General features: G+C 44.8%; 1 protein-coding gene across 8 annotated transcripts in view; it reads right to left on the bottom strand.

The window, feature by feature from the left end:
• NCK2 (NCK adaptor protein 2) overlaps positions 1 to 27,488 on the bottom strand; it is a 150,616-nt gene that overhangs the window by 85,567 nt on the left and 37,561 nt on the right. The window contains exon 2 of one of the 8 annotated variants that reach the window (XM_063695679.1): positions 961 to 1,092. The exons of the other annotated variants lie outside the window; for them this stretch is intronic. The gene's annotated coding sequence lies outside the window, so the exon portion shown is untranslated. The remainder of the gene's footprint in view (positions 1 to 960; positions 1,093 to 27,488) is intronic. 8 annotated transcript variants of the gene reach the window in all.

The following is a 27,488-nucleotide window of genomic DNA, read 5'->3' as shown; positions in this document are numbered from 1 at the left end:
CTCCATCCCTCTGGTGTTTTTCACGTGCTCCCCAGCCCTGGCATTTGTAGTAAACTGGCGGTTACTCCTGGGGGCTCCTTCGATGAAAGATCCTTTCTCAAGAGCAGGGATCCAGCACTGACTATGTGCTTGGCACTGAGAACCACCCGATTAATCCGTGATTCAGTAAATGAAACAAGTTAGAGGTGCTAATGTATCAGGGAGTCCAGCCCTTGTCCTTAGCTCTTTCCAGGCTGTCATTTTCAAATGGGATTTTCTACAGGGTCCATGGCCCTTTTGAAGCCTTTCCAGAAGAAAGGAAAAGCCTCATTCTACTTTTCCAACTGGAATGAGGTATATGAAAATTTAAGGCTGAAAGTTACAAAATCATCTTAAGCATTGAATGATGTCATGTTCTTTTCTTAAGAAACAAAGAAAGAGGCCAGGCACAGTGGCTCACGCCTGTAATCCCAGCACTTTGGGAGGCCAAGGTGGGTGGATCACGAGGTCAGATCAAGACCATCCTGGCCAACATGGTGAAACCCTGTCTCTACCAAAAATACAAAAATTAGCTGGGCATAGCGGCACACACCTGTAGTCCCGGCTACTCAAGAGGCTAAGGCAGGAGAATGGCTTGAACCCAGGAGGCGGAGGCTAAAGTGAGCTGAGATCGCACACTGCACTCCAGCCTGGCAACAGAGGGAGACTTCATCAGAGACAGAGAGAGACAGAAAGAGAGAGAGATAGAGAGAAGGGAGGGAGGGAGGGAGAGATAGAAGGGAGGGAGGGAGGGAGGGAGAGATAGAAGGGAGGGAGGGAGGGAGGGAGAGAGAGAAGGGAGGGAGGGAAGGAGGGATAGAGAGAAGGGAGGGAGGGAGAGAGAGAAGGGAAGGAAGGAAGGAAGGAAAGAAGGAAGGAAGGAAGGAAGGAAAAAAGAAAAGAGGAAAAAAAAAAAGGAGAGAGGTTGAAAAAAACAACTACCTTGTGGGTCAGATCAGCCTCCGCAGGGGCTCAAGTGCTGCCCGGCGTGACTCCAACTCCAAGAGGCTGGTGTCACTGATGGTCACCCTCACACCACCCTAGGAAGGAGGCATTTTATGTCCCCAAGTGACCCTATTGAGAAACATAATGCCATTTTACACTTCTCAAATTACACAGATATTAGCTGTATGCTACTAAATAATTTTTTCCCTAGGAAGGAAAATTTGCACTTTTTATTTCTACAAAGAACAACTTGTATTGTCATATATAAATTGGAGGGCTTTCCCATAGCCCAGAATTAATCAAATCAGAAACCTCAAAACCTTTATTTCCCCTGCCCTTCAAGGAAAGCACCTGGGTGTGATTTTAGAACCACCTATTAATCTTAGAGAGAACATGATGTCTGCGAGGGCGGCCCTTCACACGCATGTGCGTCACAGGACAGAAACACCCAGAGTGAGCTGTTCCGGTTAGGGCCCAGGTTCTAATTAACTCAGGATTAGGCAGCTGGGTCCTCCAGGGAGCAGGCTACAAGGGCTGATGCAAATTTTAGTACTCCAGGGATTCCAAGTGTTACTCAGACTCTACCTTTATTCCACATTACATCACGGGTCATTTGAAAAGTCACAATAGGACTCTTCAGCATGAGGGTGTGGGATAGGACGTTTTACAGCAATTAGACAAAGGGATGGGCTAAGAAAGACTAAGATCACCCCATGACCATGGGCATCTGAGAAGTACCTGCAAGTGTAGAGAACAAAGAAACTCCGGAGAAAAAGGTTCAGAAAGATTCCGTAGGACGGTTGGTTGGGTTTTTTTTAATTTTGTAAATTACTGGTAACTGCGAAGCCCCCTATGGAATGGGATTTGCTTCTAAGAAACTGAAAATACCTCACTGCATGTTATCCTCTTCCTCTGATAAGCACTGAATCAACGTGATTTTTTCCCTCATTAAGTAGCAGATATTCACATAGATATTACAGTGTCCCATAAATGAATTCCATAAAATTCCATCAAATGTGGAATAAAAAGGAAATTTAAAATTTTCCATTTAAAAGTGGCTAATAAAGATATGGAAACAATCTAAGTGTCCACTGGTGAATGAAGAGAATATATGTGGCCGGGAGTGGTGGCTCACGCCTGTAATCCCAGCACTTTGGGAGGTCAAGGTGGGGTGGATCACAGGGTCAGGAGATTGAGACCATCCTGGCTAACACGGTGAAACCCCGTCTCTACTAAAAATACAAAAAGTTAGCCGGACGTGGTGGTGGGTGCCTGTAGTCCCAGCTACTCGGGAAGCTGAGGCAGGAGAATGGCATGAACCTGGGAGGCGGAGCTTGCAGTGAGCCGAGATCGCACCACTGTACTGCAGACTGGGCGACAGAGTGAGACTCCGTCTCAAAAAAAAAAAAAAAGAAAGAAAATGTGATATGTGTGATATGTACACATACACAAGCACACGCACACATACATATACAAGGCTGAGCATCCCTAATCTAAAAATACAAAATACAAATTGCTCCAAAATCTGATAATTTTTGAGCACTAACATGATGCTGCAAGTAAAAAATTCGACACCTACCTTCATGGGAAGGGCCACAGTCAAAACGCAGGCACACAACACAGTTTCCCCAGCACTCCCAAGAAAAAAAATAAAATTACCTGCAGGCTATGTATATAAGGTGTACATGAAACATAAATGAATTACATGTTTGGACTTGGCTCCATCCCCAAAACCTCTCATTATGTTTATGCAAATATTCCAAAATCTGGAAAAATCCAAAACCTGAAACATTTCTGGTTCCAGGTATTCGGGTTAAGGAATTCTTACCCTATATATACACACACACAAGAATATTATTCAACCCTAAAAAGGGAAATCCTGCCTTTTGCAATAACGCAGATGAACTGGGAGGACATCATGCTAACTAAAGTAAGCCAGGTAGAGAAAGACATATACTGAATGATCTCATTTATACGTGGAATCTAAAGAAGTCAAATTCACGGAAAGAGAGAGTAGAACGGTAGTTAACAGGGGCTGGAAGGTAGGGAAAATGGGGGGATTTTGGTGGATGGGTACAAAATTTTGGTTATGAGTAAGTTCGGGAAATTTAATTTAAAATGTTTAATTTTAAAAATAAATGAAATTTTTTTTTTTTTTTTTTTTTTTGAGACGGAGTCTTGCTTTGTCGCCCAGGCTGGAGTGCAGTGGCGCGATCTCGGCTCACTGCAAGCTCCACCTCCCGGGTTCAAGCCATTCTCCTGCCTCAGCCTCCCGAGTAGCTGGGACTACAGGCGCCCACTACCACGCCCGGCTAATTTTTTGTATTTTTAGTAGAGACGGGGTTTCACCGTGTTAGCCAGGATGGTCTCGATCTCCTGACCTCGTGATCCACCCGCCTCGGCCTCCCAAAGTGCTGGGATTACAGGCGTGAGCCACCGCGCCTGGCCTAATAAATGAAATTTTAAAAGGCTAATAGTTATAAAAATTTAACTTATAGAAAACAAATTTATTATTATTCCAATTAAATAGAAATTTTACTATCACTGTGTTTTTAAAGTATGTTTAGCTTTAAGTATACTTAGTTCTTAAAGTACAATTAGTTTTTAAATATTCCTAAAATGGTCAAGGTACGTTCATCCACATTCTCCTCAAATGCTGGACCCTTTCATAACTCTTTGCCCTCGCGTCTGCTATTTCCTCCCCATACTGGGAACATCTTTGCACCTCAGCTTCCCAATGCCATCGTGCAATCAAATCCAACTCACCATTCAGGAAGGAACTCAAACGTGCTCTCTTCTAGGAGACCGGCCTCCGTGCCCATAAAAAGCACTATTTTATAATATCAACTGTCATTTACATAACTGTCCAGATAGGAAGAGCCTCTGGGAAGGGACTGCAACTTTTTCATGTCCTGATACCCATATGGGGAGGCCCATGCCATGGCAGGCTCTGGATAAAATGACTCTTCCCCCCCATTTATGGTTCAATAAACTTCCACTTCCTTAGTTCCATCTATAAGATCAGCTGTGACTATCCAGTACCCTGCAGCAGTTAGTGCCATGTTAGGCCCTGATTGAATCCTTGTCCCCCAGTTTGCAATCTAAGACACACTGAATCCCTTACACCACTGTGCCTCTAGGCCAGGCCATGAATATCAATGTGGAGCCTTAAATATAGATAATAACATACCTATGCCAAAACCAAACAATGGTTCTTACATATCATATTTCTTAATTTCAAGGCTATAAGTTTAGTTTTCTTGAGTATTTCATTCAATAAATAAATTTGCAAGCAGTCAATGAAGAGGGACAGAATCAAAGAGTAATTCTAAATTCTAAAGCTCAAAAGCATATATATGACTTCCTATGGTAGCTGCCTAATTAATGCCATCCATAAAGCCATTCAAATACTGTGTCTGGGCTGAAATCCAATTAAGCCATTTCTGTCTGAATATCCCCAAAGAGCCTCCTGCTGAGCTCAAAGTGGAAATCATCATAAATGCCAGATTAGCTGTGTAAGCACTTCCAAAGCCAAAACCAGACAAGAGCATGAAAACCTACATGCCTAGCCTTTTAACTGGGCACAAAGACAGAAAAGACATTCAGTGACCATCTGGCAAAAAGTCAAACCCATTTTCTTGTCCACCAGGTCTTCTCAGATAATCCTCATCCAGTGCAAACATCAAAGAAAAGCGCTGGTCCATTCATTTACACACATTTTGAAATGATCAACTTCAGCTTCACAATGAAATTTTGTGCAGTGAGGAAACAGGGCCAGAAAACATCTCAAGCTTTCTCCAGACTCAAAATTTTACTCAACCAACCCCTTACAGAGTACACCCTTGAAATTAGTAAATCCTGAGAGTCACCACTGCCTCTATGCATATAATTTGCCCCGTAAAAAATGGGCAAGCAAAGCCAAAACCTAACTGAGAGGGAGAGGGATAGCAGAGATGCACTTAACATGTTAATTTACTCCTCTGTCTTGCAATCCGTGACTCAGATTCACAACTCACAAGGCACAGAGTATCCTCAGCTTACATGCAACAGCCAGAACCAGGAGTGTTTTAACCACATATTCCAGAAACAGAAAGACTCTGGGCTGACTATTCATTCCAAACAGACCCTACCTGAGACCTACTTAATTAGAACATCTGTGGTTTATAAAAGCTTCTAGGTGGTTATGAGGCCCAGCCCCATTCAGAATCACTACTCTAGAGAAAATAAGAGAAACTGAAGAAGAGCCAATTCCAGAAAGCCTTATTCTCTAAACCCTCATAACTGGACCACAAGTGTGAAAGACAACTAACCTGGGTGTGAAGCTGGCAATGTCTCTGCACATGATGCAGGGGCATGAGGACTTGCTTTGAAACTGGATGCTAATGCCAGTTCCGCACTTTCCTAGCTATAGAAATTGAAGGCTGCTAATTAACCTCAGAAACTAGGTTTCCTTGGAGACAATAGCAGTCACCTTGTTGGTAGAATGAAATCAGTCACACGTATTCAATGAAAATGTATTGCACAACTGCTGTGTGCAAATGCTGTACATACATAAGGCACAGCACAGAAGCGGCCCTTAAGGAGCTCAGCCTAGTTAGAGTTCAAAGTCAAATAGGAGACTACATAGCAGTGCCTATTTATGATATCTGCTGCAAGAAAACGTGCCTATAAAAAACAGCAGCTAAACTTTTCTAGGTAACTTCTAAAACACATGTGTGCTATCTAAAATATCTGCCTTAGAATTAAAAAATCTGATGGAGACAAGCAGAATAAATGTTTATATTAACAACCATCTTAGATAAAAACTAACTTGTGATACAGTAGAAAATAAGCCTAACCTTGCTTTCCCAAGACTGACCTTCAAAGCTAGGGGAAACTATAATCTCTTCTCTAAGGAAAACCATCAATTTGAAAAATGACAACAAGGTTTGCTAAACCTCACCATCCCAATATTGCTCTCTTCTAGAAAGACTTCAAGTTAATTCATCCAACAAGTATTTACTGAACCCCTGCTAGCACTGTGCTTGGTGCTATACACACAACAGACATCACTGACACCACCTCACCCCCGAGAAAGAAGCAGATGAAACAGACAACTGGGTGGCAAGCGACAAAAAAGGGGAATTCCAGATGATCAGTCATCATCCATGGCCCATGTATGTGACACATGGGGGCAAACAAGGATGTTGCTACGGTTTGAATATCTGACTCCTTCTCATGTTGAAATCTGATCCCCAGTGTTGGCGGCGGGGCTTTAAGGGAGGTTGTCTGCATCGCGAGGGCGGATCCCTCACGCATGGTGCCTTCCTCGTGGTGATGAGTGGGTTCTCACTCTGTTTAGTTCCTGTAAGAAGTGATGGTTAAAAAGAGCCTGGCACATCCCTCCTCTCTCTCTTGCTTCCGTGTTCTCGCCATGGGATCTCTACCCGTCGGCCCCCTTCACCTTCTGCCATGAGTGGAAAGCAGCTTGAGGTCCTCACCAGAAGTAGATGCTGGCACCATGCTTCCTGTACCTCCTGCAGAACCGTGAACCAAATAAACCCTTTTCTTTATAAATCACCCAGCCTCAAGTATTCCTTTACAGTAATGCAAACAGACTAAGACAGATGTCCATGGAAAATGGAAATGCAAATGCTAAAGGCATGTTAAGGATGCCTCTGCAGGCAGCACCATCCCTGCACAGTGGGCCCAGCCTCCCACACCACATTTGGGCAAGTGATTTCTGAGTACAGGTAGAGGGTGCATGCACATCTTCCCGTTCCACTTCATCACATCAGTTTCCGTCCATTGTTCAGCTTCTCAAGAGTCCTAAATCCTGGCTCACTCCCAGATGGTCCCCATTGCTCTAACCATGCATCGTCTGCAAATCTGATAAGCAGGTTTCCAGCTCTTCATCCAAGCTGCTGTACAAATCATGGTCAAAGGCAGTAGGCAGTTGAGGCCTTCCTGGAGGAGCACTGAACCAGCAGGTGACAGGGCATGGCTGTCCAATCGCTACCAATCTACAAAACAGTTCTCCATGCAGGGAGATGGGCCTGCAGCCTGAGCTGGTGAATGCACACTAGCTTTGGAATGCAATGCCAGCTCCACCACTTCCTCTCAGCAAGACGACTAACTCTAGAGCCAGATACTCTAAAAAGCGCCCTGCAAAGTCCCATGTGCTTTTGGTGCACACTCACAGAAAATGTCACTTTGTTCCCCCGAGTGGACACGAAAATGACTCTCATTATTAAAAGGACTGAGCCGAGGGCCACTCTGTCCCCAAACACCCAGCCCTTGAGATGAGCCTGCCAAAGAACAATCCCGAGGCTGCTCTCACAGGATAGGTAAGAAGCCAAGCAGGAGGCAGCAAGACAATGCGGATGCAGGTCAGACCATCCCTCCCCCTAACTCCAGCTTTCCTTGTGCCATGGGCCCCTCTCCTCACTTGACTGCTACAGCCAGCACGTGACAAAGGTCTCTGTCATGCTCTGTCCCTCAGTCTTTCTTCTTGTCTGTTAATGCTGTGCACTGGTTTTGTGTAAATAGACTGTGAGAAGAAAAAAAAAAAGAAAAAAGCACATCCCTCAACCACGTGCTGGTGCACACGATGACATGGGGAAGGGGGGAGGCAAGCCGAGTGAGCTGGTCAACAGACGTAAGGGCTGGGGCTGGGGGAACCCTACAATGACGTCCAACAAGGGGGCAAATGATCACAGTCCTGTCCCCAAGGAGACGACAGCCCGGCAGGCCTCTAGCCAGTGAGCAGGGTTGGAGGGGAGGTCCCAGGGTAAGGAGGCATATTAACACCACAGATTTAAGGGACACTTACCTAAGAGGGTCCAACCTCACCAGACACCCTGCAGACATCAAGCCACACTGCATCAAAGAGAACAAATGCTGACAGGCTCAGCACGCCCAGCTTTCACCTCCATTCAGTAACCTGTTTAAGTATCTCTTCCCTGCTTCTGCTTTTTTCTATGTTTAGAAAATTAGAACATTTGCCTGTCTCCAATCTTCTGACACTTCTCCTCTCCTTCAAGACCCCTCAAAGAATACTAAAGGGGCTTCTGCCAACCACCTGGACAGGCATGTAATCCCGTGGAACCTTGAGCTTGGATTGAAAAGCAGCAAGGTGCTCTCCCACTCACTTTTTCCCATGTTGAGCTTCAATTCCTTCTTCATGACATTTGTTCTGAAGCCTCTACTTTCAAGATTCTTCTTTTTAACAAACAAAACAAAACAAAACAGACGTTCATGAAAGTTGATCAACTGTGTTCCTGCAACTGGTCCCATCAGAAACCAAGCACCAAACCCACTCTCTCGGTCCATTTATCTCAAACAGACCAAAAACAGGATGAATGTTTCTTGTTCTTAGGCCTTAGTAGAACTTTGAGACTAACCCCATCTCAGCTGGGTTTCCGCCTTCTATGGGCTAATCACACACACATATGCCACTCTCACGTAATCCTGAATTGTATTCTATTTTCCTTGGCCTTCAGCACTCAAGTTTAAAGCTCAGGAACTGTGCATCTCAGAATTTCATGCTCTAAAGAGGAAAGGAAACAGATGAATACTAATGGCAATCATTTACCAACCCTATCCTGGGTACCACAGACCAGACTAGGCCCTCTTTATGCACTATCTCAATCAATCTTTACAACAAGATGACACCTCATTACCCCGTTCACAGCAGAGAATTAGGTGGCGTGCACAGGGAGGACAGAGAACAAGGTGTGCAGTTGGAACCGGAGCCTGGGGACTCAGGAGCCCTTCCTTGGTGTTCACCCTGGGCATGTGGCCCCCGTGCCAGAGACCAGGGAGAGCCAGACTATACGGTGCAGCCAGGCTACACGGCTGCATTGACCCTCTCTTCTCACAAAGTAAGGGCTCAGGAGGAAAACTGTCATGATCTCTGTCAAATACTGGTGCAAAGACACATCTAATGATACCACATGAACAAAGACGGTGTTTCCAAATGACAGATTTCCTTATTACCAGAAGCTACGCTGACCAAAGGAAACTCTTGCGAGGGATTCTTACAAACTTTGCAAAATGTAGTGTTTGAGTGTTTCTCTCACTGTTAAAAAAAAAAGTTATGTCATTAATGATTTTCAATCAAATTCCCTGATCCTGTCTCCATAGCCAAGAACATAGTTGCAAGATGGCGGAGGGGAAGGCCAGGTAAGGACCAATGGCTTCTTGAAATGGATCTATCTTAACCCTTTTAGGCTTGAGGTAGAGGGAAGCATCCCTCCATGCCAAAACAACCCAGTGACCTCTGGGCTGCTATTGTACCATTTATGTAAATGTGGTAATTAGCTTTTTATAGGCTTTCATATAGTGGTATTCCGTTTTGTTTTTCTGCTTTAAAACAGGAAGTTTTCAAATAACTCATCAGCTCGTGTTTGGTGTGGCAGATAAAGAGACAGACTAACGAAACACTAGGAAGCAGGAACATGGGAAACAGACCCAGAGGCCTCTGGGAATTCAGTGTATGATAAAGGCACTATCTCAAGTCAAGTCCCCAGGGAAGAGACAGCCTTCTCAATAAATGGCCATGGGATACTCTGGTTGGCCATCTGAAAGAAAGCTGGAGCCATATCTCACGCCCACAACAGGATAAATTCCAAAGGTATCCAAGATTTACAATGAAAAAGTAAAAGTATAGAAGGACGTATGGAAAACACCCTTTATAACCCTGAAGGAAGAACTTTTTTTTTTTAAACCTAGGACTCAAATTCCAGAAACCATAAAAGAGGGATGAATTCAACTACATAAATATAAAAAATTTTCTTACATGATAAAATATACCACAGATAGATTCCAAAGACAAATAAAAAGCTAGGAGAAAACATCTGCAACTTAGGACACGAAGGACAGACAGGACACAGCGAGAGCTTCTTAAATAAACTTGACACAAGAAAAGAGCAGCACACCAAGAAAACCGTGGGCCAAGGAAAACCAGGTAAGAAAATACAAGGCCTTCAAACTGATGAAAAGGGACATCTGAACTTCACTAAAATGATACTAAGATATCACCCCTCACCTTTCAGACCACTGGAGATCAGAAAGTGTGATGACAACAACCTGGTATAACTTCCTGATTTTCAAAACTGTACTGTGGTTAAGATGTTAACATCTGAGGAAGCTCGGTGAACAACTCAGAAAAATAAGGTAAGAACACTTTGTATTAATTTCCCTAAATGTATTTATCTATGAAGAACCACAGCTACTGCTTTGCTGCCTGGTTCATCTGCTTCAAAATAGACACCCACAGTTTATTTTCATTCTGTTGAGATTCACCGTCCACATAAACTTAATCACCAGCAACCTCAGTGGGTTCACCACAGGCTTCCCCCATCAAAGTAATCCATACATTTTGTCTTTAATCCAAACTTACACGTATCTTTGGGGAACTTCACTATTCATATCTGATTATATGAATCAGATATGGAAGATGAAAACAATTTTAACCCTTATTTCTTCTGTCTAAACCAGACCCCAAACTGGTTCACTGTTTAAAGTGTACAATTCAGTGCTTTTTCTCATTGTTAAAAGCTAGACTTGTGGACAGATCTCTTCATTTTATAAAAAGAAAAAAGGAGAACACTGAAAGAAGAAAAAAAAATGACTCAGCTAACCCAGGTTCAAGAATATTCTGGATGTACAAACAAGAGGCCACGGTGAGGCTATCCGGGCTCCCAGGATAGGAGGGAGGCTTCCCTTGAAGTATGGTTTTGGCTAACTTATTTCTTACCTACACGTTACTCTTTCAAATACATTTTTTCAACAAAATCATCATATCAGAAGAAAACAAACATTACAACAAGCGAACATTAGCTCCTACTCCTTTCATAGAATATTCAATCCTAAAGATACTTATGTTCAAAAACACATCTTCTGGAAGTAGGGGATGATTTAATATTGAGTCTAAAATAGATGGATCAAAACCATAAATTAATAAAAATGTAGTTATAATTTTCTTCTCCTAGGAAATGAACCAAATTAGATCACTATAGCTAGTCAGCCCACAGTCAAAGCTGACTTGGGACGATTAAACACTTAAAGATCTGCTGTTAGTGCCAGTAGCTTAAAAAAAGTTGCGAAGCCATAAATTAACAAGCAGAGTCCACACCAAATTGCTGAAAGGGTTTTTTTTTCTGTGCCAAATTTACAAACTGGTTTTCTAGAAGCATCTTGTTTCTACAGGAGGGCAAAAGCTGACAGGAGGCCACAACATCAGGCGTTTTGTTTTAACTGATCATGGTTACGAAAGACTTTGCATCAGCTCACTAAGCCTAAACAGGGAGGCTCCACACAGTCGCTGCAAATCCAGCCACTTCCTGCCTCACTGTTACCATACTCATCTCCAAAAGGCCACACAGGGACTCCAACCAGACTAGGCTCCACGCTCCACTCCAGCCATCCTGACCCTAAGACGCTGTCAAGAGAGCAGCCTCCCTCACATGGGTGCAGAGAATTTAAGAACCTCCCTTCTGCTAGCCCGCACAGCCTGGCAGCCTGCTGCTTGGGCATACTGGTTTTTTCCCCCTTAGAAAGACCTGGATACCATTTCTGCCCTTGCATTGCACAATATGGAACCACATGGCTGGCAGTCTCTTCCGGTCCTAGAACTGTGAGTTCAACACACACCACCCAGAAATAGCACAAATTGGTTTTTATTTCCTGTGCAGAAAAGAAAAATCAGCCAAGGCTTCAGAATCCCATTTTAAAGGTTCCCCTTAAAACACTAGTATAGGAGCTGAAATAGGGGTGTCCTTTCTAAGATCCTGAATTTGGCCAGACAGAAAGGATTAGAAATCAATGTCAACTTTTTTCTTGTGGGTGGGGGAGATGCTGAAAGAAAAGATGGTGGTACAAACTGTGAGTCAAAGGCCTAAAAAGGATAATAAATTTTTATGTCTTAGAGACATAAAGTTAAAATAAAAAAGGGATTGTGATGACTAAATCCATTTCCGCAAGACTATGCTTGTAACCATCATAGCAAACACTCACCCCAGCTAGGGGTACTGAACCAACCACAGATAAGTGCTGACACTTACAAGTAACATGCTTAATAAAATTTATTTTATCAAGACAACTCCTGAGAGGGCAGACTAACCTGTGAACTGTCACCACTAATGTCTATAAGTGTTCTAATTATATATATTTCCTTTCCATGGAATCAAATGTATACTGCATTTACCTGCGTCAAAGAGAAATGCTTAGTTATTTTTCCAATTCATTTAATTCATCTGATAGAGGTATGAGAAAGTACAAGAGAAAAAAAAGAAAGGGAATAAACATGATGCCGAGAACTTCTGGAATAACACTAAACTACGGGATACTCTTCCTTGCCAAATGCAAAAGGAAAAAAAGCACCATCTCCAGCCTTCCAGCTCCCAGGCTCAGTCCAGACGCTGCCCATCTGAACACCTGCGTTCTGTGCCACACACTCATGTCCCCAGGCCCTCTCTGCAACCAGTGCCAATAATACCCCATGTGCTCCCTGCTCCAATGCCCCCATTCATCCATATTTACATACATGACCCTTAAAACAGCAAAACATTGAATTGTTCACTCCTCTTTTTAGTGGAAATTGAATATTTCTTAAGATCCTAAAGTGAGGCAACAGGAAGTACAGAGATAAGATAAACTGACACTAACCTCCAGCACTCTCCTGTGTGCCATCAATGACAAAACAGCCTTGCAAGAGCAGCAAAGCCACCACTCTGCCCACCAGCCACATATACTTACACACGCCTGCAAATGATCGTCTTTCAACCCTGAAGCCACAGTGCCCAGAGGGCAGCCAATACATAGACTATCAACCTCAGTCACTTTCAACCCTGAAGTTGGTATTCCATGTGCATGCACCTAATAAAATTCTGTCTTCTTGAGACCTGTATCATAAAACAGAATTAGCTTTCCAAAAGAAGTTTGATTGCACATATGATTTATACCAGAGCAAACTACAATAGAGCTTTCAAATGCTAAACTGTTTTGCTCTTTTTACAAGACTGGTAATAAAGAATATATCATTGATGTTTTTCATTTTAAATGATTCATGTTTTCCTAAAGTCCTAGATGTAAATACCTAGTTTTACTGAAAAAGACTGGGGGGAGGGTGTGTGGAAGATGAGAGGAAGCGGCGAAGGAAGGAAGTTAGGGAGGAGGGAGAGGTTTAGAGTGAGGAATAATAACTCAAATACCTGGTTGAACATGAGCAGCGTTTCTCACCAGGGGCATACTGACGTTTCGGTAATTCTTTGTTGTGGAGCTGTCCCCTGCGCTGTAGGATGTTTAACAGCAATCCACACCCTGCCTAAATTGGTGACAATCAACAATGCCTGCAGACACTGCCTGCTGAATATCCCTTGGGGAATGAAATCACCCTGGCTGAGAACCACTGACGGAGCATACATGTAAACTAAATAGACCAAGTTTGTTAAAGCAAAAATAAGACAGGAATATCCATGTATTTTCTAACTCTTTTGGAATATGACTCAAATATTTACGCAGCAGTTTTTATAATTACCCGTTTCAAAATAACTAAATAAACAGGCCCATTCAGTTTAACTCAATATCATGATTAAGGTACAATATACCATATAATTAGAAAACCACCCTTGACCTCTTGCTTGGGAAAAGTGTATAGAGTATGCTATTGCTTATTTGAGGAAAAAAATATTAAAAATATATCACTGTATACACATATGTGTTTGCTCACATTAAAAAGCAATAAATATTATTATACATTTGTCCAAACCCATGGAATGCACAACGCAAAGAGTGAACCCAAATATAAACCCTGGACTTTGGGTGATTGGTTTTTGTCAGTGCAGTTTCACCCACAGAAACAAATGCAGCACCCTGTCGGGGATGTTGCTAGTTCATGTGGGGGAACTGGATATATGAGAAAACTCTGTACCTTCTGCTCAGTTTTGCTGTGAAACTAAAACTGCTCTAAAAACTTTTTTTAAAAAGCAAGAAATAAAAAGGGGAAAGAAAAAAACATCTTTTAAAAATGGTGATGGAAAAGAGTAGGGAAAAAAGAGGATAGAGAGAGTAGTCATACAAAATAATCATTCTCTGGACATAACCATCTTTGGCTGCGGAACCATGTGAACAGTTTAGATAATAAACTATTCGGGAGGCTGAGGCAGGAGAATCGCTTGAACCCAGGAGACGGAGGTTGCAGTGAGCCAAGACTGCACCACTGCACTCCAGCCTGGGTGACAGAGCAAGACTCCATCTCAAAAATAAATAAATAAATAAATAAATAAAATAATAAACTATTAACTTTTTTAAAGTCCAAAAATTAAAAGCAGAATGAAACAAACTAAACTATAAATTGAGTTGGTGGCTTAAGTACAGAGAGGAATTATCCTGAAAGACTTTGAAATACAATAATTGGACTGTATTTCCCCTGTGACATAAACCCTAAGGACAAAAACATTTTCCGTTGTTTTCAGTACTTATATGGTTTGCAATTATATTGGTGGGGTTATTTTAAACATTTATATATATTGTATATAAATAAAACACACAAGCAAGCAAATAAGTCATTACGTAAACGATCCTAGGGACAAAGATTTTCAGCATAAAGGAAATATAAAATCAAAGGATTCAGCCAGGCATGGTGGCGCATGCCTGTAATCCTAGCACTTTGGGAGGCTGAGGCGGGCGGATCACTTGCGGTCAGGAGTTTGAGACCAGTCTGGCCAACATGGTGAAATTTTAGAAAATTCTTCTAAAAACACAAAAATTAGCCAGCGTGGTGGCAGGCGCCTGTAATCCCAGCTACTTGGGAGGCTGAAGCAGGAGAATCACTAGAACCTGGCAGGTGGAGGTTGCAGTGAGCCAAAATGGCGCCACTGCACTCCAGCCTGGGCGATAGAGCAAGATTCCGTCTCCAAAAAAAAAAAAAAAAATTGAAAGATACAATATTTTAGAATCCTAATTTTGAGTTAGAAGTATCAATGTGAATTTATAATAGATTATGTTTAAAAACAAACCAAACCAAAGAAAAAAAGCTTTTATCCACTGAAAAGGCTCAGACACAATGACCAAACCAGAAGCAACCCGTAAACAGTAGTGGTCCCCACAGTTCTTTGAAGGCACGCAGACCCCAGCTGGGGTAGGCACTGTCTAAAGGAGCCTGAAACCCCCACAGCTCCCTGCTTTCCGGTGTGATTATTAAGGACTACAGGCACGTGGCAAGAGAACACGAAGGCCACCTAAGGCAGCTTTCACTGGCCAAGGCTGGGGCAACCTGAGCAGCAATGAGGGTGTCAACTGCAGTGGATAAAAATACATACAAAATATCTTAAATCATAGTTCCACAATTGCTACTAAAAACAAAGAAATAAACAAATTCATTGCTCACTTTGGTAGATACTGGGGAACCAGAACTATTTACTCTGAAAACTGCCAAATAAACTTGTTAGCCAGTGCAATGCCTACATGACCTAGGTGAATTTCTACCCTGCCTTAACTCTACTTGTCTCAGAAACAGGATGCCCGAGGTCAGAAGTTCCCTGCCTGACCAGACCAGCTGAAACCAGTGGGATCCAAGATGGCAGCTCACCTGACCTCTGAAGAACCTTTAACTTCATTATCATCTCATTTCCATGCTAAATGACACTCCCACTAGGACCATGACAGTTGACAATCACCATGACAATGACAAGAAACCATAAGGGGACAAAAAAGCAGGCAGCACTCTGGTTTCCAGATGTTCTCCACCCATTCCCAGAAAATACATGAATATTCCTCTCCTGGCTTTTAATGCCCAATCCCTTCATTAAAGATGTCCTACATCTGTGGCTTCCCACCGCTCATGGACTGAGAAGCCAATTTGCGAGCCACACTGCCACTTCTCAATTCCACGGCCATCATATAAAGCCTGCACTGCTTGATGCTCACCTTCAGTTTCATGGGTTGGCTTCATGACACAGGACAGGAAAGAATCCCACCATTAGGGAAAAGCTGACTCGGTTGGTAAGAAAGGGAAAGACTCCCATCTAAACTGCACGTCGGGGTAATAGCTGACAAGTACTCTCCTCACCTGGCTAGCAAGTGCAGAAGGAGTGACTGAATCAGAAAATCATCACTTTGCAACCCCTGTGTATTACAGGTGGAGGCCACGGCCATCCAGGTTGCTCACATGGGCCTCGGCCTGATAGATGCATGCACACCACCTAAGGGGCAGCCTTGCCAAGAAAATCGCACCAGACTGGCTCTGGATCTGATGTGCAGTTTCTAGGAAGTTCAGGGTCCTAGTCAGCACATTGCAGACTGTGGGAAGCCCAAATGACAAAAGACCGGGTTTTGCCAACAAATCAACTGGCATGGGGAAGGTGAAAAAAAAAAAAAAAAACGAGTTTGGACAAATCAATAGATCATTCAGCTGCATGTGTGGACCTTACGTGGATTCTGACTTTAACAACCAGTTGTAAATAACATTTTGAGACAGGTGGAAAAATTTGAACACGGACTGCATACTTGTTAAGTAATTATTGTTATTGAAATTCCGTAATATTTACAGATGACAGGAATTGATGTCTGGAATTCACTTCAGAAATAATCTGTTAGAGTCTATAGGGGCTTAGATAAAGGATTGGCCATTAATTGATAACTGCTGAAGCTGGGCAATTTATTCTGATTCTACCTTAGGACTACACTGAATATGATGATCTTGATAACTAAGAGATCACATCTTACAAAGAATGTCAAGATCATCATAAAATGTGATAGTTGAAAGGGGCATCAGAAACCCCCAAGCAGCAAACCATCTTCTACATATGAAGGTGAGCAAAGCACCTCCCTACCTAGGGCATGGAGCGGTCAGCGGTAAGGCTGAGCAGGAGGGGTCTCCAAAATCTCATCCATCTCTCCGGTCACCAAGGCAGGACTGGGGAAGCGTTCCCACGGCTCTGTGCAGAGCCCACAACACAATCAACAGCTTGCTTTTCAGAATCAACTGCTAACCCATTAAGGCTCTTCTTTTTGTTTCTGATTATGCTTAAAAAACACACACACAAAACATCGAAAAAACATTTTTGGTAGCTTGACCTCTGCTCCTCCCAAAAAGAAAAATCAGTTCACTCGATAAAATCTTGCTAAGTTATTTGGGTGTTAAATATACAACAGATATGAAAATATTGAGTGGCCTATCAAAACACAACCACCACCAGCAGCTGCGTCATTTTTACATGGATCAAATTGTAGACAAAACTCACAAGCTCTACGAAGAATGTATACCACTGATTTGCCTGAATTGTCAAGTAGAAAAACGAAACCCTGTATCAAGCACTTCAAGAGGTCACTACGATCAGATCTATTACGGAGTCAGTTCGAAATGCTCTCTGCTCTAGAGAAGTTTAGATGAACACAAGAGTGCTCTAAAAACATACAATAAACTACACTGTAATACACGAACAAATAAGGACATCCCAAAGACAGTGAGCGAAGAGTAATCTGCAGCAGCACTTTGGCCGGTAAGCACAGCGACGGGGTGAGGGTGCGCTCCCTACATTGTCGTTAGGCACTTTACACCGTATATCCTCCCATCGTGAAAGCCACCGAGCCTTCCGCCACACCTGGTCACTCTTCTTCTGGAGTGAAGAGAAAAACGTGAAGGCACAGAGATTACGTGGGAGAGGTAAAAAATGACCAGTTTCTTATCAGTGTGGCTGTAATTTACATCACTGCCTCAGGTTTCTCTAGATGAATCAACATTCTCTTAAGAATTACTAGAATTTAAATCCTGGAAGGAAGGATTAGAGTTCCGCTGTCACCTCTTCATTTAACAAATGAGAAAATGAGGGTGCAGAGTGGCTGAGCCCAGGGCCGCAGGGGCTTCCAAGTGGCTCCCACATACAGTACCTACCCTCTCAGCTGTGTTGCTCATGGGCATTTCCAGAGCCCCAAAGTTTCCTGAGTGGGAGCGGACAACCTCTAAGCAGTGCCTTCCAACTCTTGCATGTTCTAACACGAGGAGCACTCCCCTAGCAGTGTGCATCTGTGATATAAAGGGGAGGGGTTGGACTCTGGCTGGCTCCTCACCAAGCCCTGCAGATGAGGACTCTCCTCCCTTGCCTCGGGCTGACCTGCCACACCCTTCCTTCTTCGGGCACAGCTCAAAGGCCGTTCCCTCCACCCAAGTCTTGCCTATGTGCATCAGGTGGCAGTGAGAGACCCACCTGGACAGCAGCCTTAAAGAAACAGGTACAGTCTCCTGAAGACAAGCTCCACCCATGTACACTTCTCCCCTAGGGGTGCCCAGAACAGAGGAAGGAGGCACTAAGGGCCTGGCCTGATGCCTTCACCTAAGATGAGGACAGATGCGGGGGATGCAGTAAGATGTCACATCAAGTGATGACACTCCAGGCAGCAACACCTGGCACACTTCTCAAAGGGCCTAGGAAACCAGGGCTCCAGAGGTGGCTCCTCTCAGTGGGTGAACTAACAAGAAATGGGGCAGGTGGGGGTGGCCGGGCTCCCAGGCTGCCTGCAGAAGGGTCTCCTCACAGGCACAGACTCTCCTGGTGCCCAGGCATAGAGTGCTACCCATCCTAGGAGTCAGGCTACTTGCCAGCCTATGGCATTGAGAAGCCCAGGGCTCAGCAACTGTTCCCACTCTGAGTCAGCAGGGCAAGATCTGCTAAAAATAGGTGGTGGGCAATGACGAGAGCTGCAGGAAGCCAAGAAACGAGTCTGTCATTTTAATCCAATCAACAGATCCTAATGACATGCACACTATTTCTAACGGTTTACTTTTATGTCTAAATGTTCAGGTCTATTTGTGGGCTTTGATGAAGAAGAAACGGCTGCCCGTATTTTTAGCTCACAAATCAACTTTTAATTCTTCTCGTTCTACAAATAGGAAGTAACATTCCACAAAGTAGAAGCAATAAAAATTAAGATGTTTTGAAGACAAGCCAATTCTGCTCTCTTGCACTCAATACATGAACACGCTAGTGTTGGACTCTGATTACCCTGCCCCCTCCAGGCAGTGATGGCAAAACACAACATTCATTCGTGCACATTTAGTTGGCGACCACTCATATCCAACCTGTTCGTTATCTGATGGTGAGGTGTGCCCTGGCCAGCACCAGCATCACCTGGGGACTTTTTAAAAATGCAAATTACTGGGGCCCACCCCAGACCACTGAGGCAGAAACTGGGGGTGTGTGGGGCAGCAGTCTGTGTCAGAAAAAGCCCTCCCGTTAACCGGGAGCAAGCCTAAGTTGGGGTTTGAGAATCACAAGCCGGGGAGCAAGGTCCTCACCAGCAGATGATGATGGACAATAAGTGCTTTACAGCTGGTTCCGAAGGCAGGTTTTATTGCTCCTATAAGGATTTTATGTAGCAAGAGGATCATTTTCATCAGAAAGACTCAGGGAAACATCTCTTCAACTAGAAAGAACTCTCTTATGTGTAACAAAAGAAGGCTAATGTTTTTCTCATTGAAAAAAGGTTGTGAGGCCAGGCAAGGTGGCTCATGCCTGTAAGCCCAGCACTTTGGGAGGCCGAGGCGGGTGGATCACTTGAGGCCAGGAGTTGGGAGACCAGCCTGGCCAACATGGCGAAACCCCATCTCTACTAAAAATACAAAAATTAGCTGGGCATGGTGGTGCACACTTGTAATCCCAGCTACTCAGGAGGCTGAGGCAGGAGAATCGCTTGAACCTGGGAGGCAGAGTTTGCAGTAAGCCGAGATCGCGCCACTGCACTCCAGCCTGGTCAATAGGGTAAGACTCTGTCTCCAAAAAAAGAAAAAGAAAAATATGGTGTGAAGTGCCACATCTAACTGCAAACCTGACCTCTCACACCCGCTATGGGAGCCGAGGGTCCCAGGCCCTCAGCTGAGGAAGGTGGGTGGGGCTCACTTGGGCGCTGGAACCCTCTGAGCACAAGTGAGGCTGCGGGCATCGGGAGGAGGGGGAGATTGGCAGAGAAGCGTGCATTAAATCGTTCACAGTCATACCATGTTTTAAATAACAATTGTCTATATCAGTTTAGAATTCTAAAAAGTTGAATGCAACCAGAATACATTTTTAGAAACCCAAACCAGCAGATAAGAGATCCGCTGCCCTGACTAGTCGCCCTCTGTCAAAACACAACAGAATTAACACAGATAGCTTTTGTTTAAAAGTACAGAGTATTGGATTACAGTGGCTTGTTTGTAACTGATTTAAGCTATATAAGAATGAAGAAAACGAATGAAGGAGAACAAACAAAAAAAAATTATGCATTCTATGGATAAAGCATATTGAAAGAAAACAAAAAAATAGAAAACTCTAGGAGAAGGCATTTAGAGATTAGGAAGTTCTGCACTGGCCAACAGAAGTGTCTTATTTAACCTATATATAAGTAATATACAGTATAATAATTGTATTAATAATATAGTACAACTATAGATATGTTAAATATCAAAAATATATATTGCTTGTATTACTTGTTCAAGAGGAGATGGAGATAACAGTAGTTTCAGAATCCCTATTAATGAGAAAAGTTCATTTGGATAGAGTACGATTATAAATATACAAACCAGAGGAAAAAGGAAACCTAAGCATGGAAAAAAGACTGAAACATCATCATCTAAATGGAGTTGATAGAAATGGAGAAAAGAATTTCCCTCTCCTTTTAACCTACTTTTAAGCAATGGCTTTAACTCCATGAAAATGCATTTTATGGGTGCAGAAGTTTCAAGGGCACAAAAATCCTTTAAGCAAAAGACAGCACTAGTACCTAGGTTTTCTAACTTTTGTCTCCAATTCACATAGCTGATGAAAAAACTTATCTAGAATTGGCCTCCTTCCTCCCCATCTCTCACTTCTAATCCCCTACACTTGACAGAAGTGAAAAGAAAGTCAAATTGAGAAGCTTTTTCAAAGCTAGCACCCTCACTTTTGCATCCAAAATGGATCCAAGCAGATCCATCCTTGGAAGGAGACACATCCCAACTCTGATTTGTCCTTGGCTGGTGGCATGTGGAGCCCAGGAGGGCAGGAAGCCCATGTCTACTCACTTCTGCCAATGGGCCAGGGATCTACAAGTCGGTGGGGGGCGGGGCGGGGGGGGAGGTATACGCACGTGTTTCTAACAGAATGAGATCATCTCATAACATGGATGTAGCCCAAAATTAAAGCAAAACAAGTTATTGCCGTAATTTTCCCATCTACCCACTCCCTCACTGTCATCAAGAAAAGATGGGCCTTGTTTCCAGCAAGAAGGAACCTGGCTAGTGGAGATGCTCCTATGGGGAATGTGCAGTGGTCACCAGTGCACCCCGACACCCCATGAGGTGGAGTCTCCACCGCAGGGAGAGACTGAGGTAGCTTCACTGCCTGAGTCAGCTCAGGCAGCCCTAACAAAAGACCACAGGCTGGGGGCTTCAACAGCAGGTATTCATTTCTCGCAGCTCTGGAGGCTGCAAGTCCAGGATCCAAGTGCCAGCAGAGTCTGATGGGGGCCACTTTCTGGCTTGCCGACAGGTGCCTTCTCGCTATGTCCTCAGGTGGCAGAGAGAGCTCTCTGCTGTCTCTTTTCAGAAGGGCAGGAATCCCATTATGGGGGCCCTACCCTCAACCCTATTTCCTCAGAGGGCTCATCTCCAAATACAGTCACACTGGGGGTTAGAGCTTCACCATGTGAATTTCTGGGGGACACAAAATTTCGGTCCATTGCACTTGCAGGTGGAAGACTCAGCCCGAGCCTACAGATATGACCATGTCAGAGCTGAGACTGGGTCCTGCCCCTTCCACGGCGCTGAGCTGAGCTTCCTTCAGTGTGAGGACAACCAACCCAGAAAAGAGAAATCCAGCTGAGTGCTCAGGGCTGAGGGTCAAAGGTGAGGGCAGTGGGAGTAACAGCAGCTGCCCAGTGCCACCACGCCTGCAGCCGGCAGAGCAAGACAGCAGAGGAGTCGCAGCAAAGGGCAGAAGAGAGGAAAGCAGGGCACATGCTCACCCCATTGAGAGCCACCAAGGCCAGGGAGCACCTGGACGGCACCACGCCCCTGAAGTTTCGCAGGTCCCCTGCTTCGAGTCTGGACGGTGCTGTTATCACCATGCTTTAGAAAGGAGGGTGCTTGAGCAGCAGAGGTAAGGGAGTCAGCCTAAGGCCTAAGGCTAGGGTGGGAGCAGGGCTGGTAGAAGGCACTGGCCCAAGAGAGGCAGAGGAGAACAAACCCAGGAGGAAGCAATGCGTGGGGGAGGCAGAAGGGAGGAGAGAGTAGAAGCTGGAGCTGGAGGAGGTAGAGAAATAAGAGACAGCGATGGAGACAGGAAGCCCTGCCCTGGGACCCAGGAGAGTCAGGCCAGGCCAGCCACCACAGGGACACACTGCTTATCAGGCCTCACCCTGAGCCAGCTATGTGGAGTTTAATTTCACTCTCATAACCGCGCGAGGCCGGCATTACCTCCTTTTCCTAAAGGTGTGGATGAGTCTGAGCTAAAGGAACCGACTCAGCATCTCATGCTTAGAGAGGAGCAGACACAAGACCCCAGCAGCGGCCAGGGCCACCTCCAAGGCTGGCAGCCAAGTCTCCAAAGGCAGAGACCTTTCTAGACAGGCCCAAGACAACACTCCCAGCCTTCCCGAACTCCCATCCTGTCCCCAGCCTGCCCACTGGCCGTTCCCAGGGCTGATGGAACGAGTCCGTGCTCAGAGCCAGGCCTGGCACATAGCACATGCTCAGTTAATGATCACTACTGTTACTACATAGATTCAAAATAAGCATCACTTGTTATCAGAGTCATTTGTACACATAATTTTTTCATCCCTGGTGCTGGGATTGTTTGTAATTTATCGTTCAGTCCACAACACTAATCATGCTGCCCTAGACACAACAGATGATCAATAAAAGGCTGGCTGGATGAATGGATTAATTAACTGATGGAGAGATGTGCAATGGAAGGGACATGAGAATAAGGCAAATAAGGCAGAAGGTAAATGCGAAAATTGACAGATGGGCAAAGAGTGGACACACACACGTTTACGAAAACACAAAAAACAGGCAAAAGGTATTAAGTCCAGGGAACCAGTCGCCCAAGTTAAATAATTTGGGTCTCCCTGGAGCATCATCTAGACCAAAAGTATTGCACTGCTACTAGATATCGTATTTATTTTCTTCAGCACATCAAATGAGAACAGCTAAATAAATAGACTCAGCACTTACTAGGAGTCCTGCGCCCAACCTCCTGCTGACCCTCAGAATGACATTTTGGGTGTGATCAGGTTCTCCCAAGCTTCGGCTTATAAAGCACAAAGGCAAACTTAACCTCGGCAGGGCTGCCCCAGACTCCCTGGCTGGGCATACCTGCAAACACCTGAGCGGATGTTGAGGTGGCTCAGAGCCAATCCTGTGGCTTCCACTCTATTGGTGCTATTGGAGATTGGGCCTTTCCCTTTACTGTTCACAGCAGGAAACCTGTCACTGGGACCAGGTTACAAGGAGGACTGGGCAGGCGGCATTAGATTTTGTATTGGCGGTCTTTTGGTCGTGTCACATTGGACTCTATCTTTCCGAATAGCAGGAATTACACTCACATGTCTCCCTGCAGGACAACACAATGACAATTTTTTCCTGTGTCCAGAGACATCTCGGGAAGCTTCCCACTAGCCTCCTTGGCCAGGACGGGGGAACCGTCCTCTGGTTCTTTTTGCGCTTGGACACACACAGCACGGCCACCTCGGCTCCCAGTGGCACCGTAAAGAACCAACTGCCGCTCACGCCTGTAATCCCAACACTTTGGGAGGCCGAGATGGGCGGATCATGAGGTCAGGAGATGGAGACCATCCTGGCTAACACGGTGAAACCCCGTCTCTACTAAAAATACAAAAAATTAGCCAGGTGTGGTGGCGGGCGCCTGCAGTCCCAGTTGCTCAGGAGGCTGAGGCAGGAGAATGGCGTGAACCCAGGAGGTGGAGCTTGCAGTGAGCTGAGATCGCGCCACTGCACTCCAGCCTGGGCAACAGAGGGAGACTCCGTCTCAAAACAAACAAAAACAAAAACAAAAAAACACACCAAAAAAACACATAAAAAACAACTACCTGCTTCAGAAAGCATTTCAAATTAGGAGGCTGCCTAAGTGCATGCGCGTGTTCCTAACTTTACTCGTGTATCCTATTCTGTCAGTATCTGAGGACACACTCTCTGTGCATATTCTAAGAATGTTGAAATGGGAAGTGTGGGAAACACGGGCCTGGAACAGTGGCTGCTGAGGAACGGATGGACCTCAACAGACACACTGCTCCTCCAGGGGCAAGTTTGATGGTGTTATAGTTTCCACTAGACTAAATGAGAATCTTTTATGGCAAGCATTTGTAACTGCCTGCCTAACCACAGACATGCTCAATTTAAATGTGATTATTATAGAAATGATAAAAATGCATTTATGCTCACCTACATTGTAAAGACCTGAATACCTCTCTACATTGTACTCTCCACAAGGATGACATGTCATTCTTTGTGGACTCTAGCACAGTTTCTGGCACATAGTAGAAACACAAATGTATCTTGAATTTAACGTGCCCCTTCACCTCAATATAACCAGCATCAATACTTACTAGCCTGAAAGGCTGTTTTAAACAGCTTGACATGTAAGCAAATTAAACTCTCCCCTCCCGATTCACCCCAAGCCCATATGACCACCACAGGGAGTCCGATCAGCAGGTGGGAAAACTGCTCCCCAGAAATGCCACTGGGGTGAGAAAAGGGATGGCAACTTCCTATTAGAAATAACAGCCGGGCGTGGTGTCTCATGCCTGTAGTCCCAGCATTTTGGGAGGCTGAGGCGGGCGGATTACTTGAGCCCAAGAGGTAGAGGCTGCAGTGAACAGAGATGACGCCACTGCACTCCAGCCTGGGTGACAGAGGGAGAGCCTCTCTCAAAAAAGAAAAGCTCCCAGTGACGCTTTCCTGAATGAAAATGAATTTCATCACTGCCAATGCCACGCATAGTGTTGAGGCCAGCCAGGTGCCACAGAAGGGACCTGCTTCAGCAGGTCCTGCTGCTTACTCAGTGACCTGCAAAGGCAATGGCACTCTGTCTTCTGCAGAGAAAGGGTGTTTCATTTTCTCGTGCAAATTCCAAATATATCCACATTTCTGATTGCTACAAGGCAGTACTATAAAGGGAGAAGCGAAACAACTCCCACTTTCTGGGAAGAAATGCCCTTGTTTCCAGCTGCAAAACCCTCTCTGTGGGGAAGCACACTGAAGTCGCTCAGGAACAGGCCACCCCTCTTGGAAAGAGTGGAGGTCATCATTTTTCACCTATTAGAGAAAAAAAACAATCTGAATACATTTATGTAGGGCTATTACCCAGAATATTTACAGGGTTTCTTCGTGCTAAGGTATTTCATGATGCTCAGAGGAACAAGGTGGAAAAAACACACCATTATTCTCCATGAACGGCTGCCTTCCTAGTAACTGCACCCACGGTGGCAAATACTGCAAATTAACCCGTGCCTCGGTGGTGTACGAAGCTTCCCACAAGCAGGTGAAGATGAAGAGCTAAGTCTGGCTCAGACAGGCAACGCTGCATCGAGCTGTTTTTACTCTAAATAAAAACCATGTTCCACGTGGGCCTTCACGGTGCTACCCCAGAACACGGGCACAATTTAATGCCTCACTCTGAGGAAGGAAGCTCAGGGAAGTCTCCTCTAGTGACTCTTAGAGGCTCCCCAAAGGAGGAGGGGGATGGGGGCCCACCCAAGCTCTAGCGAGGCTACAAACAGCACGCAGAACATTCCACTGCCATTACTTTCCATCTTCAAAAGATTACATATCATCTTAAAGAAAATTCAAAGTTAAATTGGCTTCCTCAGCTGCTGCGGCAGAAAGCAAAGCAGTGCTGCAGAGAAAGTTAAACCACCTCCCAGGGCTCTGGCCTTCTGCAACTCTTATTCTAAGGCAGCTTCCCCATCTATCTTGTTCCACGGTTATATCCCAGGTACCCAAAAAGGCTCTGGCCTTAAGGCTTACCTGTTGCAAATGATAGTCGACCAACTCGGCTGCAAATGGGGCTTGTTATGACACCGGAAATAAAGGTGAGGCTGCCACCCTCTTCGCCAAGCCGGTGAGCGCAAGTGTCTGGAGTAACTGCCCCCTAGGCCTCTCCAGTTGGGAGCGTTGGGGACAGTAAGTGAGTACTAGTCACTGGAAGCCAGCTCTGAGAGGCAGGTGCTGTGGCTGCCAGAGCTGAGCACAAGCCTAACAGCCTTTGCAACCTCCTCTTCTCCCCGACATCCACTTCGCCTCCACAGGCAGCTGCAGCCCATTTTGCCAAATGATTTCAACGGGCCGGATCCTCCCACTCTCAGAAATGATCAGGTTCTATCATTTGACATTGCATGAGGAGAGCTAAATTAGCCATGAAAACAAAACTGCTCTAACAAAATAAAAAGTACTAAAACCACATACTACCTATGCATGGAGTTCAAGAGTGAGAGGATGAAAACATAAGACACTTCACATAGCCAGCATTCCTCAAGTGAGATTTTGTGTAGAATTTAAAGTAACTTTAATACTTAAGAAAAGAGCATTCATTATATAGACTGTTTCTTCTCAAGTCCTCAAATGGACATCAACCCAACTCTGACACCTGCTGTGGAGAGAGTGGAACTAGTTTTAGGGAGATTTTTGGTGGCAGAGAGAGAAGGCAGATCACTAATCCCCATGGGCTGGTGGAAGCCATCAGCAGGATGTGCCTGATAATCCATCCATCTACACCAGAAGGAAGGGCCACCCTGAGTCCCTGGGCCCGGCCACCCCGCCTCCTACAGCCAGACCAGGAGGGTTGTCCTCTTACTCCTATAAAGAGAGGGGAAAGAGATGATCGGTGATAGGCTCCCACTCTCGCGGAAGCCCAAAAGCAACTTCCCGCAGTCATAGCAAGAACAGAGTAAGGAAGGAATGGACCTCAAACCTGGGAAACCAGGTCTTTGTCTTGGAGCTCCTCCCTCAGCTTGAGGGACCTGATGGGCCTCAGGTTTTCAGGTAATTTGGACTAATTTGGACATTCTCAACTTCATAGTCAAGAAACTGACAGCTGTATGTACCTATTTCAGTTAAAAGCATTTACGGCAAGAAATAAAGAGGGAAGAATACATATGCACATATACCAGTTCATTCAGCAAATGCCTAATGAGCACCACTACGTGGCCAGAGTCCTTATCACAGACTCATTCCAACTGGAGAAACAGACATGTCTACAAATTTTCATACTGCAGAGAGGCGACAGCTCTGTCACAGACAACATAAATTGGAGGATTATCACTTGCCAAGCCACAGGCTCTGTACTTTTCATGCACTGCTCTTTATTATAAACCTAACAACTATCTTACAAGACTGCTATTGTCTCCATTTTTCAGATAATAAAACTGATGCACAAAGACCTTTGCCAGCCCAAAGTCACACTATGGCAATGGCAGGTCATGATTCATGCCAGCAAACCAGATCTTAACTGCTAGGCTGTACTGCCTTCCAGGAATGAGTGCAGAAATATTACGAAACAGACATACATGGA

Source organism: Gorilla gorilla, chromosome 12 (assembly GCF_029281585.2).
Source record: "Gorilla gorilla gorilla isolate KB3781 chromosome 12, NHGRI_mGorGor1-v2.1_pri, whole genome shotgun sequence".
Taxonomy (NCBI): domain Eukaryota; kingdom Metazoa; phylum Chordata; class Mammalia; order Primates; family Hominidae; genus Gorilla; species Gorilla gorilla.
Note: the sequence above shows the minus strand (reverse complement) of the source record. Positions and strands in the feature narration are given on the sequence as shown.